Source organism: Nelumbo lutea, chromosome 3 (genome assembly GCF_056320005.1).
Source record: "Nelumbo lutea isolate HS-2025 chromosome 3, American lotus-T2T, whole genome shotgun sequence".
In the NCBI taxonomy this organism is placed as follows: Eukaryota; Viridiplantae; Streptophyta; class Magnoliopsida; order Proteales; family Nelumbonaceae; genus Nelumbo; species Nelumbo lutea.
In genome coordinates, this window is record NC_142686.1 from 4,808,564 (window position 1) to 4,827,289 (window position 18,726).

An 18,726-nucleotide genomic window follows, 5' to 3' on the forward strand; every position below is an offset into this window, starting at 1 on the left:
CAATCCTGGATCGTCGTATTATTCACAAGGGCAAATACCGCCCAAAATCCGAAGTCTTGGTCAAATGGATTGGGGCGCCAGCTGAGGATGCAACCTGGGAGAATGAATGGCGCTTCAGAAAAGCTTATCCCGACTTCCTTGCGGACAAGGGTCCTTCAGGGGGGAGGAGAATGATACGTGCATGCATGCAGCAGCCGAAGACCCGGTCAAAGTGGATAGCAGCAGAAGACCCGGTCATGTTAGCTCTTAGTTGGGATAAGCCTTATCCATTCAGTTTTAATTCTGTTAGAATAGATAAGTCTTCAATTTTGCTCCTAGATAAGTGCATTCTGTTTCTTAGATAAGTGCATTAGATAAGTCTTCAATTTCTGTTCCTACATAAGTGCATTCTGTTTCCTAGATAAGTGCATTCTGTTTTTTTGTTGATAAGCTCCTAAGATTAAGGGGCAGTAGTTCCTATTTCTACTCCCAGTTTGTAGCATCATAAGGCTATAAATATAGACTGAATGAATGGAGTTGGATTGGCTTTTCTACAAACAAACTCCCTCTCTCTCTTCTCCTTATTCTAGATCCTTCTCCCTCTTGTTAGATAACTTGAGCGTATCAGGCAGCTCCTTCAACGCTTCGTAGTCTAATGAACTGTCGCCGGTGTTAATCGCCTCAACCTCCTTCACCACCACATTTTCAATATGGGGGTGGCAGGAAAGCAGCCAGAAGAGCCACGTCATAGCCGCTGATGCACTGTCCCTTCCGGCCATGATGAAGCTTATAACCATGTCTCTAATCACCTCATCGTCGTAACCAGACGATATCAACCGTGACAATAGATCGCCATTGCTGTTGTTGTTGTTGATCTCTTCCGTACGAACTCTGTTAAGCATAAGCTTCTTCTTCTTATCGCGAATTATCTCATCGACGGACCCATGTACATGTTGGATAGCCTCCTTGAGGCGCCGCTCGGACCCGAGACACAACGCTCGTTTAATCTTCCAGACAGCGAAGACGGGAGCGGATGCACGCCTGGCGCTTATCTCGAAGGCTATGTCGAAAGCTCCGGCCAGAGCCGATACGGGAAGCGAAGAATCCAAGCAACCAGGATCGATTCCCAGCGATACCATGCACACCGTGTCGAAGGCGAACCTCCTTAACAAATCCTGCAGGTCTACTATTTGGCCGGTTTCCATTGCAGACGCAAGTACCGGCGTCAAGCGATTTTTCACTACTTGATCCAACGTCTTCCCGACGAACTCCCGCAGAGACTTGGTGCTGAACTCATGGCTTGCTAACTTGCGCTGGGCGCGCCAGTGTTCCCCGTCCACGTTGAATATACCGCAGCCAAGCAAGTCTCCCAGGATGTCGGTGAAGGGTTGACCCTTGGGGAAGTTGTTAAAGTTGGTCGTGAGGATGTATTCAACGTTGTCTGGGTTCTGCGTGACGACTGTCCGTCTTGCACCGAAATGGCGTATCACGATTGTCTGCGTCGGGGAGTCCGCGAGAAGGCTCGTGTACCAGTCTAACAGACGGCGACGATCTTTGTAGAAGGAGATCAAGCACCCAATTAGAGGGTACGTTGGTAGGCCATCGCCGGAGAACTTACACAAAACCAGTGCAACAAAAACAATAGGATCGATGAAATCAAAAGCTTCGGTGGATCTGCTGTCAAAACTGGAGCAGGCATTTTTGTTTTTTCGTTTTTTCCTTGGATCCTACACTTCAGAGTACAATTGATAGACTTAAAAAGCGTAGAATAGCACAATTTGACTGACAGACGACTGACAGACCGCGGACCGTGATGGCGAGTTTCTCAGTTTCCTACACAGTCCGTCTAGAAAAGTATAGACGGACCAGGAAGGAAGGAATATACCCGTAGTCGTAGAAACTGGAAAAGAGTCTTTTTTTTTTTTTATTTGTGTGTGTGTGTATGTATTTTGTGATGATTGTCTCTAGAGTCGGTTTCTGTTTCAGGAAAAATTCGGCTGTCGACCAGTGATTCGATGATATTCATTTTTCATTTATGGATAATTTTGGCAGTCCAAAGCATCAGGAATTTTTGTCATCAGTCAACTTATGTAACACCTAATACGCATCCAGGTCCACATAACGTTAACGTTCCATTAACGGCACCTGAAAAACAGTTAATAAAAAATACTTATTTTCATTTTTTATTTGAAATATCTTAGAACCTAGACGGTGTTTGGCATTAGGGGTGTTCACGGGTCGGGTTGGATTGGTTTATTGGGATTTTCCCAACCGACCCAACCTGGTCAGGTTAGCTAAGGTGGGAATCGAAACCGACCCATTGACAGGTCAAACCGACCTAGTCGGTTTGAGTTGGGTTGGGTCGGTTTGGTCGGTTTTGCTCCTATACAAAGCCAAATAAAATCTGAATTAGTTGATAATTTGATATTCAAGAGTCCATGATAAATCTAAATTTAATTCAGATAAAGAATAAAATTAATAAATTCTTCATGTAAAAACAAGTGTCAATTAAGAAATAAAAACAATCATAAATTGAACATCATTTCAGCCATCTCCTATGATAAAGTTTAAATGAAAAGTTAATCACAAAAGTTGTTCATTAATCACTAATCCAAAGTTGCTTGCAAGTTGCAACCATTCAAAAAGGTGGCCTAATGGGCTTTGGAAATTGAAATTTCATGTTTGAAGAAGAAATGCGGCCATGCTAATGACTCAACTATCAAAAAACAAACAAGAAAAGTTTGTTTTAGATTGCCACATTACTTGGAAAATAAAATTGTAAATTGTAAAAAAAATAATTACATTTATAAAGATTATTAAGTCTTACCAAAACAGTGAAAACACCAATTATCACCACTTAATTACACTTGTTCCGTTCTTCCTGACAATTCTAAAACAAAGAAACAAATATTAGTATGTAACCCAAAAAATTATATAAGTTATAAACAATATCATGAAATAAAGTTTATTCACAAGATAACAAATATTACCAAATGTAATTTTTTCATATTTTTCCACTTCATCTATAGGTTCTCGAACATCAATTGGTATTGGTTTGGACCGTGACCAATATTGGCCACATATAAGAGCCTCCATCATTTTTGGAGATAGTGAACTCCTAAATGAATCAAGTAAACGCCCACTTGTGCTGAATGCCGATTCAGAAACAATTGTAGAAATTGGCATGGCTAAGACATCTCTTGCTATATGAGAAAGTATAAGATACTTTTGACAATTCATTTTCCACCAAATCAAAATGTCAAATGAATCACTTGGCTTTTCACAACTCTCTAACAAATACCTTACAACCCCGAATTTACTTTCTACACTTTTTTCACTTTCTAAGTGTTTTACAAATTGAGATGCTAAGAATTTCAATGTATCATCTTCATTATTATCAAAATCCATCTCATTAGAAGATTTACTTGAACTTGATGCTTCATGTCCAGCATTAAAATTTGAATTACATTTATGATCATGATAATGGTAATATAAATGATTAAGAGTTTCCTCTACTCTCTCAGTCATTTCTCTAGCCCTCAAACTATCATATATTTGACCAAAACAAAATTTCACATATTTTAATTTGTAACAATGATCCAAAACAATGGCAACATATAACAAGAAATTCAGATTTTCAAGGTTCTCCTAATATTTATCAAACTTTTGCTTCATGCGCTCTGCCATAGAACTCAAGAGACTGTCTCCACTTTTACATAAACGAACCGACATAGTTTGCAATCCACAAGTTCATGAAAAAATGCATTCGATGTGATATAAAAAGATCCTGAAAACCGCAATGTTACATTATAGAAAAGTTTTAAAAACTTCACAAAACATCTGGCATTGTCCCAATCATCATAATTAGGAGCCCGGCATGCTTCTTCCCTCTCCCTTTTATTTTCTTATACCTGCCTCTACTCTCCTCATTTTCATCATCATCATTGCCTTCAAAGTATAAGAAATATATTGAGTCATCCTCACCTAGCTGGTTAAAAGTTCTTTCAAACTTTTCAGCAACCTCCAACATCAAATAAGTAGAATTCCACCTAGTCTCAACATCAAGGCATACAAGATTGTTATTTTCTATTTTTTCCTTCTCAACACACCTTTTGAAAGTTTGAAACTTAGATGGAGATGATCCCACATATCTTACAACATTTTGGATTTTGAGAATAGACTCATGTAAGTCTTTCAATCTTTCTTTTACTATCAAATTCACAATATGAGCAGAACATCTTAAATGCATGAATTCATGTTCTAAGATGGTGCCTTTCCAATCCCTAGTTCTTCTTTTTAAATATCTAATTGCACCATCATTAAAACTTGCATTATCAATAATAATTGTAAAAATTTCATCAATGCCCCATTCTAGCAAACAATCCTCAATAGTCTTACTGATTGTTTCTCCCTTGTGATTAGGAACTTGACAAAAGTTTAAAATTTTTTTGTTCAAATTCCATTCACTATCAATCCAATGTGCTATCAAGCACATATAATTTAAATTTTGGATTAATGACCAAGTATTAGTGGTAAGACATATACGTTGATTTTTTTTTTCACTTTTTGTAGTTTCATCTTCTCCTCAAGAAAAAATTTCATACAATCTCTAGAAACTGTGATACGGGATGGGATTGTAAATTTAGGTTGCAAAGCTTGAGAATATTTCTTAAATCCTTCCCCCTCCACAATCCTAAAAGGCAATTTATCAAGTATAACCATTTTGACAAGCTCATTTCTAACTTCCTCAACACTAAAAGTCATTACTTTTAGCTTACCAATAGTGAGACCATCTTCTCCTCTTTCATTTTTAGGTTCAAAATATAATATCTTTTGCCTTTTATCAACCCTATAGGGATATTTCATGCACTGCTGTTGCAAATGACTCAACATGTTACTAGTGGCATGATTTTTTGTATCACATGCATAGTATTTACCACAATAATTACATGCAACCCTATGTTCATCCTTATCCTCCATTTTAGTGAAATGGTCCCAAATTTCTGATTTTAATCTAAAACCTTGCTTTATGTTTTGCTTAGTGGATTGTGTTCTAATAATTTTATGAGGAGCAGGAGGATTTTTTACTGAATTTGTAGCCTCAGAATCTTGTTGCTTTGAGCCCATTGCTACTGAATCTTCAACTGAATCAACTCCATCAATCCCATGCACATTTTCATTTATTTTAGAATCCATCTGAAAACAAAATATCATTATAAATTTATAATTATTATTGAGTTTCTCAAGTGACGGTCCTAATGTAACAAATTAAGAAAAAAACAACTGATTGGTTATAATAAAAAACTATATATGTTATTTTTTTATCTAACATCAATAAAACTGAAATATATAAAATAATAAAAACATGTTTCAGAATATATATAATATATTTTTGAAAAAAATATATATATATCTGATATATTTCAGTAAAAATATATAGTTTTTGTGCAAATTATGAAATTACTATAAAATCTATTACTATATGAAAAATATATATTCCGAAATATATCAGATATATTAAATATATATACTATATTTAAATACTATATATATATACTATATTTCAGATATATATTACTATATTTCAGTTTTAACTTTTAAAATTTTAATATATTTCTATATTTTAGTTTCAGAATATATTTAACAATTAAAGCTGAAATATATAATAATATAAAAATACATAGTATATATTTCGGAAATACACATATTATTTATAATATTTAAAAGTATATTTTCTGAAAATATATATCTGATATATTTCAGAATATGTACTTTTTAGATATAGATTTTTTCAGATAATGCGGATTTTATGCAAAACCGAAATATCTTTATTTAATAGTTTTAAATATAAAATATATTTAAATTAAAACCAAAATATATATTTAAATAGATTAGGTTTTTCATAAAAACTGAAAACTGAAAACTGAAGTTTTTATTTTTTAAGATATTTTCTGGAAATATATTTAAAACTGAAATATGTATTTAAAATATATATATATATATATATATATATATATATATATATATATATATAAACAAAAATATACATACAAATAAAATATATTGGAAATTTGGAATATATATTTTCTGGAAATATATATCTCATATATTTCAGAATATGTATTTTTTAGATATAAATTTTTTCAGATATTTCGGTTTTTATGTAAAACTGAAATATCTTTATTTAATAGTTTTAAATATAAAATATATTTAAATTAAAACCGAAATATATACTTAAAATTTTAAATAGATTAGGTTTTTAATAAAAACTGAAAACTGAAGTTTTTATTTTTTAAGATATTTTCTTGAAATATATTTAAAACTGAAATATGTATTTAAAAAATATATATAAACAAAAATATACATACAAATAAAATATATTGGAAACTTGGAATATATATTTTCTGGAAATATATATCTCATATATTTCAGAATATATATTTTTTAGATATAATTTTTTTCAGATATTTCGGTTTTTATGTAAAACTGAAATATCTTTATTTAATAGTTTTAAATATAAAATATATTTAAATTAAAACCGAAATATATATTTAAATAGATTAGGATTTTCATAAAAACTGAAAACTGAAGTTTTTATTTTTTAAGATATTTTATGGAAATATATTTAAAACTGAAATATTTATTTAAAATATATATATATATATATATATATATATATATATATATATAAACAAAAATATACATACAAATAAAATATATTGGAAATTTGGAATATATATTTTCTGGAAATACATATCTCATATATTTCAGAATATATATTTTTTAGATATAATTTTTTTCAGATATTTCGGTTTTTATGTAAAACTGAAATATCTTTATTTAATAGTTTTGAATATAAAATATATTTAAATTACCAAAATATATATATTTAAATATATTAGGTTTTTCATAAAAACTGAAAACTGAAGCTTTTATATTTTAAGATATTTTATGGAAATATATTTAAAACTGAAATATTTATTTAAAAATATATATATATATATATATATATATATATATATATATAAACAAAAATACACATACAAATAAAATATATTGGAAATTTGGAAAATATATTTTCTGGAAATATATATCTCATATATTTCAGAATATATATTTTTTAGATATAAATTTTTCAGATATTTCGGTTTTTATGTAAAACTAAAATATCTTTATTTAATAGTTTTAAATATAAAATATATTTAAATTAAAACGGAAATATATACTTAAAAATTTAAATAGATTAGGTTTTTCATACAAAACTAAAGTTTTTTGTGCAAATATATCATCATTAACTGGATTTTTTTCAAAGCTTAAACTTAAATAAAACACAAATAAAATATATCAACTTGTAACATGCATTAAATTAAAAAAATAAATAAATGAATACTAACCTTTGAATGACTAAAGTTGAAACTTTGAGTTTTGATAATGAGACTTGAGCAGTTGAGCTTGAGGGGGGCGGACCAACCAAGTTAGAGAATAGAAGATTTTAAGAGAAGACAAAAGTGGTCAATAAAATAAAAAATTATAAACTTTCTAAATTCTAATCTAGGTAAAAAAATAAAAAAGGACACCTAATTGAATTCTAATTGTAATTGCCTAGTGGGCCTTCTAGAGTTCTAGTTCTAGTAGAAGTCTAGTAGGAATTAGGAAATTACACAAACTAGGAAGTAGGAACTACAAAACTAGTAGAATACTACTTCCGTTTGGGTCGGGTTGGTTTCGGTTTTCATGCAAGAAAATCAAAACTGACCCGATATTTTGGTTTATGTATATGCCCAACACGAAACTGATCGGTACGGATGAAAACCCGGCCGACTCGGGTTGGGTCGGTCCAGGTTGGTCGGTTTGGTCGGGTTGGGCATTCTTATGAACAGCCCTATTTGGCATTGATGTCGTTTTTTTTAAGAAAACGACACCACATCGGTGCCACATAAGAAAAAATAGTGTTTTAGAAAACCACCTTTTATTTGACATTGTTTTTCCAAAAAAATAAAAAAATGTTACTCCAGGCCATGCCTTAAAAATCAAGAAAGTGTGGTTTGAAAGAATGCAAAATTCAATGTTTTCTCGGAAAACGGTCTTTTGCTACTATACCCATTCATAGGCCGGGTAGCCTGATGGCTCGACTTTAGGAGTGGCAATTTTACCCACAAAATTGGGTCCTTGATCCGACCCGCCCAGAATGGGGCGGATTTTCCCTAGTCACAAATGCATATGGGTCGAGTTCGAGGACTTTTTTTCCCCGGACCAGGGACGAGGCAGGGATGGGGTTGCTTGTAAATTTCCAAACCCGCCCCGACCCCGGTTGTAATTTACAAGTATACCCTTATATATATAATGTATTAAACGTATTAGTGTAAGAGTAATTTCGTGTTTCCTGTTTCATCTTCCTTCAGTTTCACTATTCAACCTTCGCACAATCATCGACCACCGGGTGTCTCCGCTACAGTAGAACCGACGACCGCCGTAGCACAGAGCTGTGGCTCCATTTGCAACCGTTTTCAGTTCAATCTTCGTCTTTGAGTCTTCTCAATTTCTCAGTCTGCAATCTTCTTCCATTCTTGCTCTCTGTTCATCTGCCGAATGTCGAGCGCCGTCGCCACTGTAGAACCGCCAACCGCCGTAGCACAGAGGTGCGGCTCAGTCTACAATTGTCTTCAAACTTTCTCCGTTCGCCCGTTCGTCTGCAATCTTTCTTTCTCTCCGTACGGGGCAGGGGATGGGGTTTGAATCGTCCCATTGCCATCCCTACCCGGCTTGACCCCGGTCAAGCTTGGACATGTAGTTAGGCCTGCGGACCTGACCTCAAGCCCAAAAGACCAAGCCCATCTGTGTTTCGGGCCGAGCTCGAGATTTGTTAAAAAGCCCAGTGATAGCAGTGGCATGAACTTTAGACTTCAGATTCGAGCCCAAGTTGTAGGCCTGATGGTCAGGTCGGGCTCGAGCCTTAAAAAAATCTGTTAATTAAGAGTGAAATCCCGGCCCGGCTCATGAATAGGTCCACCAACGATGCAATGGTGTGGTATCAATATGGCATTATCTTGGCCGTTGGATAATGTAGACCAATGCTGAAAATAATTATGCAGTACTGGTATCAAATAAAACCAGTTCTGTTTTCCTAAAAAACAGCCTATGTGGTAGTATCGATGCCAAACAAAAAAAAAAAAAACATTTTCTAATAAAATAGTACAACAGACCCTCATGCATATGACACCGTTTTCTTAGAACACATATCTGGAGCAAGAGCATCGATGCCAAACACCTACCTATTGCTCCGTTCCAATGACTCATCTTTTACACCTTAAAGCAAATAATCTCTATTACCAATGACGATTGTCGGTAATCACAGGTGGTAAGACTCCTCACCATGAATCTCTTGTCCTAAACACCCTCCAACCAAATCTGTTCATCACAGAGGGCTCCTCACTGCGATATGTTGTGAAGATGTGAAAAATAGTTTGTGAAGAATAGATCCGGATTCCCCTTCAAGGCATCCATTGTTCACCCGTTTTACAAATATTTCCTTCATTCTTGTCCTTCACAACCCTAGGGTTTTTCTTTTTCCTGATATCTCCAAACATGATGATCACGGACCAATTAATAATGTTCTTGTTAAAGAAAACATACATATCAGACTAAGGGTCTATTTGGTTTACAATCAATAGCAGAATTGGCATTGGAATCAAGATCAAAATGGTCAATTCCTCCCATCTGTTTGATTTAAATGGGAATAAAAATCAAAATCAGAATCAATTAAAAATTCTTATTTCCAAAAAAAGGGGAGAAAATGATTATTTCCACAAAGAAAAAAAACGCCAATGGGATTTCAATTCTATCCAACCAAATAATTGAAGTCGAAATGAATCATTCTAACTCCAATTGCAAACCCTTATTCGCATGAACCAAATATTTTGACGGATCTTAATTTTCACAATTGTTTGTCAAGAACAAAAGTCTGCCGACCTAAAAAATTTTCGCTTGTCATTTGGGAAAATCTATGAATCCGTGAATTTTGATAAATAACAGGTTTATGATTTCAATTTATTAGTCAATTATTTTTCGAATATCATATATTTTCCATATTATTGTCCAACCCCTTTTAATGCACTCATTGTCCACTACTTATATGACGTAGTTGTCTAGTACCAAATCCATACACATGCTTAAGTCTATTTATAGAGAAAATAATGATTTTATGGTTATGAATGGAATAGGACAGGCCAAGTCACTCACACCTCATACCCAATTGACCCCAACCACGACTGGGCTCTTCCGACCATGAGAAAAAGTGTAGAAAAAGATCCTGTGTCCTGGTGCATTCCCCTCTACGGTCTACCTAGAAAGGGACATTACAAATGAAAGCCGGGACGGGAGTAGTGGAAGGGTGGAGAATGGAGAGTGTCAGAGAAGTTTGTCTTAAATCAGTGCATGCTATGTCCCATCACAAAGTGTCGATTGGTTTTGGCTGTTTCATCAGGCCGACCAAATTAGCCTAACGGTGCAATTCTGGTTGGTCGGACTTCACATTTTACACTGTTTTTAGGTTTGGGCTTTAGATCTGGTTCATTGAAAATTTGACAATTTTTTAATCTGTAAGACTGTTTTCGGAATGGATGTAAGATGAGGTTTTACATGGAATCATAAAAAAGCAACCGTTGAGCTTCGAAAAGTGTGACAATAAAAGCATGAAATTTTACATAGATTTTATCATGTAGTATTTACATTCACAATTAATATAAAACTCTATTTTAGATGAAGTTTTACATTGATTGATTTACGATGTAAAACTCCACTCCATCCAAACGTCAATAAAATCAAATGGGAGTGGAGTTTTACATCGATCTTAATTTTACATTCTATCTAAACGCTAACAAAACCGAACCAATGTAAACATTTACATCAATAATGTTTTACATCATTTTCAAATGCAGCCTAATTTTTTCAAACTGCACCTGTAAACTAGGCACTTCTTGAAGAGATCGGATTGGTCAGAAATAAAATTACACACATCTAGCTGGATTACCTATCACGAGTGAATACGTTAAGGTTTTATTCACTTTTCGGTAAGTTACTTACCCAGGTAAGTGCATTTACCCATGTTCTTTTATTTCTCAAGTAAATAAGGTAATAACCATTTTAGCTATAGAAATTCATTATTAAAGGGACATTTTTGTCCCATTCAATTGTTGGCAACTTTTCCCTTATGTGAGGAAATTATTTACCCACATAGGAGATGGGTATCCCTACATAAAGCTGAAAAAAGAATATACGATTCTTGGTCAATGGGAACCAAATTCCCATTGACCAACTTTCCCCCCTCTCCAAATCCAAAAGAACACCCCCTAATATTCAATATAGATGGGACCCACAATGAATACTAATGTGTTCATTTGTGATAGATAGCCCAGCATAGTGTGCATGATTGTCTCCAACTCATTTGGTTCCCTTTTTTAATGCAATTTCTATATTTAGGTAAAATGTTGTGTATGGGAATTGGGATAAAGGAAGGTTAGGCTGTGTTTGACACAAATTAGAATTAGTTCTAGCAAATTTTGTTATTTTAAACAATTATTTTAAATTTACACGTATGAAAATTGTTGGAATTAAGGAATCTTTTGAGTTCTTCTAATTCTAAGAATTGATTCTTTAGAGCCAAAAAATAATTTCAATAAGGCTGCATTTGGAAACGATGCAAATAAGTGTGAATGTAAATATGTAGTGTAAAATGGTTAATATAAATTATAAAGTTGGGTTAGTTTTGTACTGACAATTTTACTTTCTTATCAAACAAACTTTTAGTGTAATAGATGCAAACATGAATTTCAATAAAGTATATGTTTTTTTTTATCAAAAGCCCACTTGGATGCAAATTTACTTCTTTTTTATTGATGTACTTTTGGCTCAGTTTGGAAAGAGTACAAATGCAAATATGTACAGCGTAAATACATACAAAATATAAGGTTTTGCACTCTACATATTTGCATTTGTACTCCTTCCAAACTCAACATTCACATATTATTATCAATGTAAATATGCATTGATCTTTCATTTGTCAATCCATAAATGTAATGTTGCCAAACACAGGCAAAAGTGAATCAGAGTGCAAATTTACCCTGAATCGAGATTTACACTCCATTTTGTATCATTTCCAAATGCAGCCTGAAAAAAAAAACAATTTAGGTTCAAAACTGTAGTAATTCTTTGGAATAGAATTTTAACCAGGCATAGCCTTAATGATTAAACCAAATTTTTTAATTGCAAAACCAAATGCAGCATAGATGGGTATGGCTTGTTTGGGGGACAGGTTGTTAGAACAAAATCTGTCTTACATCAAGAACTCGGTCACGACTAGCACCATTGGATGGACTCCATTTGGGAGATTAACCGCACAAGGAATCAATTTTCTGCGAACACTTGGATGGACTAGAAAGCTCCAGTGGACTTTGAGAATAAAGCCAAAGGATTGAAAATTCTCTCATCTCATCATTGTGTGAATGGAGCCCTCTCTTGAGCCCTAATGTAGAGTACGAGACTTATCCAATAATAGCTAGCTAGACATTTGTCTTTTGAATATATATTCAACATGTGGTAATTTGGTGCAATATGTAGGAATTATGTTTTTATGAACATTCATTCAGCATGTGCTGATTTATGGGACATATGTAAGGCTGCAGTCATCATCATCACCATCATCTATATAAGTGTGATTTTGCTATTTCGTTTTATTTGACATGATATTTATGACAAAATCATGCACGCTTAAATCATTTTATTAATAGGTATAGTAAATGATTTTCGATGTATTTTATATAAATTCAACAAAATATTCTTAAAACATATATCGTCTATATCTCTCAATGAATTAGTAATAGAAATGCATTTAGGATAAATAGTGGTCCTAGCTAAATGATTTATCCACCAAACAGATATAATCCCATAATAGTCTATTTGGTTGGTGCGACTAAGAGAAAATGAGAATATTGTTTTAGATTTCCATTTTCATTCGTTTGTTTTGTAAGACGAACTGAGAAATAGTGTGACGCCGGTTCCCAAAACTTTGAATGCGGGGTCGCACTGAAACGGTGTGACCACAGTGAGAAAGGAAACGACACGCGCAGCGGCCTCTTCCGGTTTCTTCTCCAGACCCTCCTTTCTTCGTATTTCCTCTCGCATTTCTTTCTCATTCTTCGCATGCAGCAAGCTTTTTTTGCTCACAACGGTCCATGCCGGCGCAAAACCCTCTGCCAAAGAATAGCTAAGCCTTGTGAGTATTTTGGTAAAAGAGTATTCATGTTGCAGCAAGCTTTTTCTCTTTTAACTTGCTTTTCCAGTCGTGCTCGTTCATGGGATTTGTTATCTTCTTCGCATTCACGCTCACAGTTGCTGGTTCAAGTAGCAGTGGCAAGCGAAGAAAAAGAAGAGGAAAAAAAAAAAGAAAGAGGGAGAGGAGGAAAAGAAGAGAGAGATGAGGGGAGATTGGAACTCACCTTGTCCACGCCACTGATTTGAGTTTGAAGGAAGATGATGAACAATAATTTTTCCTTCTCAGCAATTAAACACCAGAATGCCAAAATGAAAAGATAAATTTTTCCTTCTCAGCAACCAAACAGACTGTCAAGGAATGTGGCATTAATAGCATACAGCTTAAAAGGAATAGACGTATTCCATTTCTCCACCCTTGGTCCATTTATCCATGGAGCAAGTTTCAGCCAACCAGCCATTAATTTTACATGTGGTAGAAGTTTAGAAAAAGACATTTTTCTTTCTTTGTCTTGGCTATTTTAAATGATCCGTTCTTGAAACTAATAATACTATATGGGTAGTGGCGTTCTGTAGAAGACAATACATTTATATTTTGGGGAATAGAGCGAATCAGCAGACCGCATTACTACAAAAGCCGCTATCATCAACACCTAAAAACCTAAGAAAGTAAGAAGCAAGTTCAGATAACCTTTCTTGTTTTAAATCACGTAGGTAATTAATTAAGATCCCATTTGGTTCGTGGGAATAGAGGTCAAGAGTCGAAATTGAATGGGCAATTTGGTTGAGCAGAATTGGAATTTTGTTTTCATTCCTGGTGGAATGACATTCTCCTATTTGAGGAAAATGGCTATGCCCTCCCTCTTCCTTAGGAATGAAATCCCATTTCAATTTATTCCAAATTCTATTTCAATTCCTGTCTAAATCAAACAAACTATGAGAATAGACCATTTTGATTATGATTCAACTGTGAATCAAAGAAACCCTAAATGAAAATCAAAATTGAATTGAGATCAGGTTGAAACAAAAAACAATTGAATCAGTAGCCTTAACCTTTATTTTTTTTATCATGATCTTTGTTAGATTATTAATATTTAGATCTACCCAGCTTTTTGGTTGAAACTACAGAATTCTAAATTAGCATTCCCATGCATTCTTACCACAGTTGGTATGTGTCCATGTTCCCATTGTTCACACATACAAAGACCTACCCATCTTTTTGGGTAGATTTGGAAGAATATACCAGGGATAACCCTTATTCCCAAAATCAATCATTGAACGCAAGCCCAGGGGCAGATTGATAATGACTGAAATGGCTGAAACTATAGAATTCTAAAATTCTAAATTAATATTCTCATGCATTCTTACCACAATTGGTACGGATCCATGTAGGGGAGGCAAACAGGTGGGTTGGGTTGGGTTGGGTTGGGTAAGGGTTGAATACCAATCCACTCATATTAAACTACCAACCTACCATGACCCATCATCAATTCTTGTTAAAAGGTAGTCCACCCTAACCCTAACCCATCCATATTGACCCTTAACCACCCAAACGCATACTAACTCACCTACCCACACCTATAAATACAAAAAAAAAAACATTTTTAAGAAAATCATCTCTTAAGAATGCCACATGACAGAAATAGGTTGGGTTGAACTGTATATATGGGAAAAAAATATTTTTTAGAGAATCACCTCTCTCAAGACTACCACGTGACAAAAACGAGTCAAGTCAACCCGTATACTTGAAAATGCAAAAATTGTAGATAAATGCAAAAAATATTAGACAATGCAAAAAATACCAAAGAATTGTAGAAAATTCAAAAAATACCAGAATATTATGAAAAATGCAGGAAATACCAAAAATTATAGAAAATTCAAAACTTTTATAGAAAAAATCAGAAAATATGCAAAGATACCAGAAAATCGCTATGAAAAAAACAAGAACTATGTAGAAAAGAACCAAAAAATTGTAAAAATGCAGAAAAATACCAGAAAGTTTCAGAAAGTGTATAAAAATACAAGAAAAATGCAAAAAAAAATCAGAAAATACCAAAAAGTTATAGAAAATGTAGAAAATAGAAGAAAATGCAAAAAAAATTGTAGAACTTTTATAAGTGTTTTCGTAAAAGTGCTTTCACAGAAGTACTTTTATAAAAGTGCTTTCGTAAAAGTACTTTTATAAAAGTGTTTTTGTAAAAGTACTTTTATAAAGTGCTTTCGTGTAAAAGTACTTTTGTAAGTGTTTTCGTAAATGTACTTTTATAAAAGTGATTTTATGTTTTCATAAAAGTATTTTTGTAAAAGTACTTTCATAAAAGTGCTTTCGTGTAAAAGTACTTTTACAAAAGTGATTTTATGCTTTCATAAAGTGCTTTTGTAAAGTACTTTTATAAAAGTGCTTTTGTAAAAGTGCTTTCGTAAAAGTCCTTTTCACAAAATTACTTTATAAAATTTCTTTTGTAAAAGTGCTTTCGTGTAAAATTGCATATAAACATGAAAAATAATAAAATCTATTTTATTTCACTTTGAATCACAAAATGAGATGTGTCATGATAGTTTGGATTTATAATGAGATGTGGACGCACTAAGAGGCTTGGGTGTAGACAAAGCTGACTTTTTGAGATTTGGCGAGTATAGATAAAGCTAACTTTGACCCAACCCATTTTGACCCGCGCAACCCAACCCATCCCGACCCTAATGAGTACTCTTGACGCAACCCACCTTGACCTTTTTTCCGTTGACCCTAATGGGTTACTCAACCCATATTGACCCGCCAATAGATTGGGTGGGTATGCATGGGTTCCAAGGTGGGTGGGTCAAATGGGTTGGGTCAAGATTGCTAGTCCTAGGTCCATGTCCCAACTATTCACATACAAAGATCTACCCAACTTTTTGAGTAGATTGATAATGATTGAAATGGTTGAAGCTATAGAATTTTGAATTTACATTCACATGTATTCTTACCATAGTTGGTATGGATCTAGACCTGTTCATGGGCCGGGTGGCCCGATGGGCCGGCCCGACCCGCATAAAATTCGAGTTGGGCTCGGGCTTTGCCAAAATAGCCCGGCCCGAGCCCGACCTGGCCCGACCTATAGTTAAACCTAAGTAAAAACCCTATGTGATGTCCATTTGAATTATTTTTTTGATTTAAGAAGGTTGTTGATTCACTTGTAGGCCAATTGTTCATTTAAATGGGGGAAAAAAACATCTGAATTAAAATAGATAATGTCCATTTGAATAGGGAAAATTCGAATTTCTTTTATTAGATCGGGCTTTGGGCTCGGGCTCGAGCTTCAGGCTTTTTATCAGGGCCGGGCTTGGGACCAAATTGTAGGCCCGTTGGTCGGGCCGAGCTCGGGCTCGGGCTTGGGCCTAACATTTTTCTATTAATAAAGAGCAAAAGCCCGGCCCGAGCCCGGCCCGGCCCAGCCTATGAATAGGTCTATATGGATCCATGTCTCTATCCGTTCACATACAAAGATCTACTCAGCTTTTTGGGTAGAACCGGAAGAAGAGACTAGCCAATAGAAGTGAGGGCTAGCCCTACCCCCAAAATAATTGAATACAAACTCAAGGAGCAGATTGATAATGACTGAAATGGCTGAAACTACAAAATCCCGAACTAACATTCTCTTGCATTCTTACCATAGTTGATATGGATCCATGCCTCCATCTATTAACATACAAGGATCTACTCAGCTTTTTGGGTAGAATTGGAAGAAGAGACTAGCCAAATAGAAGTGAGGGGTAGCCCTACCCCCAAAATTATTGAATGCAAACCTAAGGGGCCAATTGATAATGATTGAAATGGCTGAAACAACAGAATTCTAAATTAACATTCTTACCACTGTTGGTATGGGTCCATGTCTCCATCCATCCACATACAAAGATCTATTCAGCTTTTGGGCAGATTAGGAAGAAGGGACTAGCCAATAGAAGTGAGAGCTAGCCCTTCCCCAAAAATAATTGAATGCAAACTCAAGGGGTAGATTGATAATGATTGAAACGGCTGAAGGCTGAAGCTACAGAATTCTGAACTAACATTAATGTCATGTATTCCTTCCACAGTTGGCATGGATCCACGATTCCATCCGTTCACATACAAAGATCTGCTCAGCTTTTTGGGTAGAACCGGAAGAAGAGACTAGCCAATAGAAGTGAGGGTTAGCGTAATTGAATACAAACTCAAGGAGCAGATTGATAATGACTGAAATGGCTGAAACTACAGAATCCCGATTAACATTCTCTTAAATTCTTACCACAGTTGGTATGGATCCATGTCCCCCTCTGTTAACATACAAAGATCTACTCAGCCTTTTGGGTAGGGTTGGAAGAAGAGACTAGCCAAATAGAAGTGAGGGGTAGCCCTACCCCCAAAATTATTGAATGCAAACCTAAGGGGCCAATTGATAATGATTGAAATGGCTGAAACAACAGAATTCTAAATTAACATTCTTACCACTGTTGGCATGTTCCATGTCTCCATCCATCCACATACAAAGATCTACTCAGCTTTTGAGCAGATTTGGAAGAAGGGACTAGCCAATAGAAGTGAGAGCTAGCCCTTCCCCAAAAATAATTGAATGCAAACCCAAGGGGCCGATTGATAATGATTGAAACGGCTGAAGGCTGAAGCTACAGAATTCTGAATTAACATTAATCTCATGTATTCCTTCCACAGTTGGTATGGATCCATGTCTCCATCCGTTCACATACAAAGATCTACTCAGCTTTTTGGGTAGAACCGGAAGAAGAGACTAGCCAATGGAAGTGAGGGCTAACCCTACCCCCAAAATAATTGAATACAAACTCAAGGAGCAGATTGATAATGACAAATAATTGAATACAAACTCAAGGAGCAGATTGATTATGACTGAAATGGTTGAAACTACAGAATCCCGATTAACATTCTCTTAAATTCTTACCACAGTTTGTATGGATCCATGTCTCCCTCTGTTAGCATTCAAAAATCTACTCAGCCTTTTGGGTAGGATTGGAAGAAGAGACTAGCCAAATAGAAATGAGGGGTAGCCCTACCCCCAAAATTATTGATGCAAACCTAAGGGGCCAATTGATAATGATTGAAATGGCTGAAACAACAAAATTCTAAATTAACATTCTTACCATTGTTGCCATGGGTCCATGTCTCCATCCATCCACATACAAAGATCTACTCAGCTTTTGGGCAGATTTGGAAGAAGGGACTAGCCAATAGAAGTGAGAGCTAGCCCTTCCCCAAAAATAATTGATGCAAACCCAAAGGGCCGATTGATAAATGACTGATATAGGAGGGCCTAGCTAAAAGAAGTGAGGGGTAGCCCTACCCCAAAAATCATTGAATGCAAGCCCAAGGTGCAGATTGATAATGGATAAAGTGTACTATAAAATCAATAAAGTCATTCGGTTCTATCACTTCAAATATTATCAGACCACCCTTCTGTAAGCAAGAAGCAAAGGGAATTCCCTACCAAAGTG

At 34.9% G+C, this 18,726-nt stretch overlaps 1 long non-coding RNA gene across 1 annotated transcript; it reads right to left on the reverse strand.

Annotated features, from left to right (window-relative positions):
* Positions 1-12,761: 12,761 nt before the first annotated feature.
* LOC148862507 (uncharacterized) lies at positions 12,762-13,646 on the reverse strand. Its single transcript, XR_016110901.1, has 2 exons — positions 13,473-13,646; positions 12,762-13,226 (listed from the first exon to the last, which is right to left on the reverse strand). It is a non-coding gene; the product is annotated as an uncharacterized LOC148862507 (long non-coding RNA).
* Between the last annotated feature and the right edge of the window lie 5,080 nt (positions 13,647-18,726).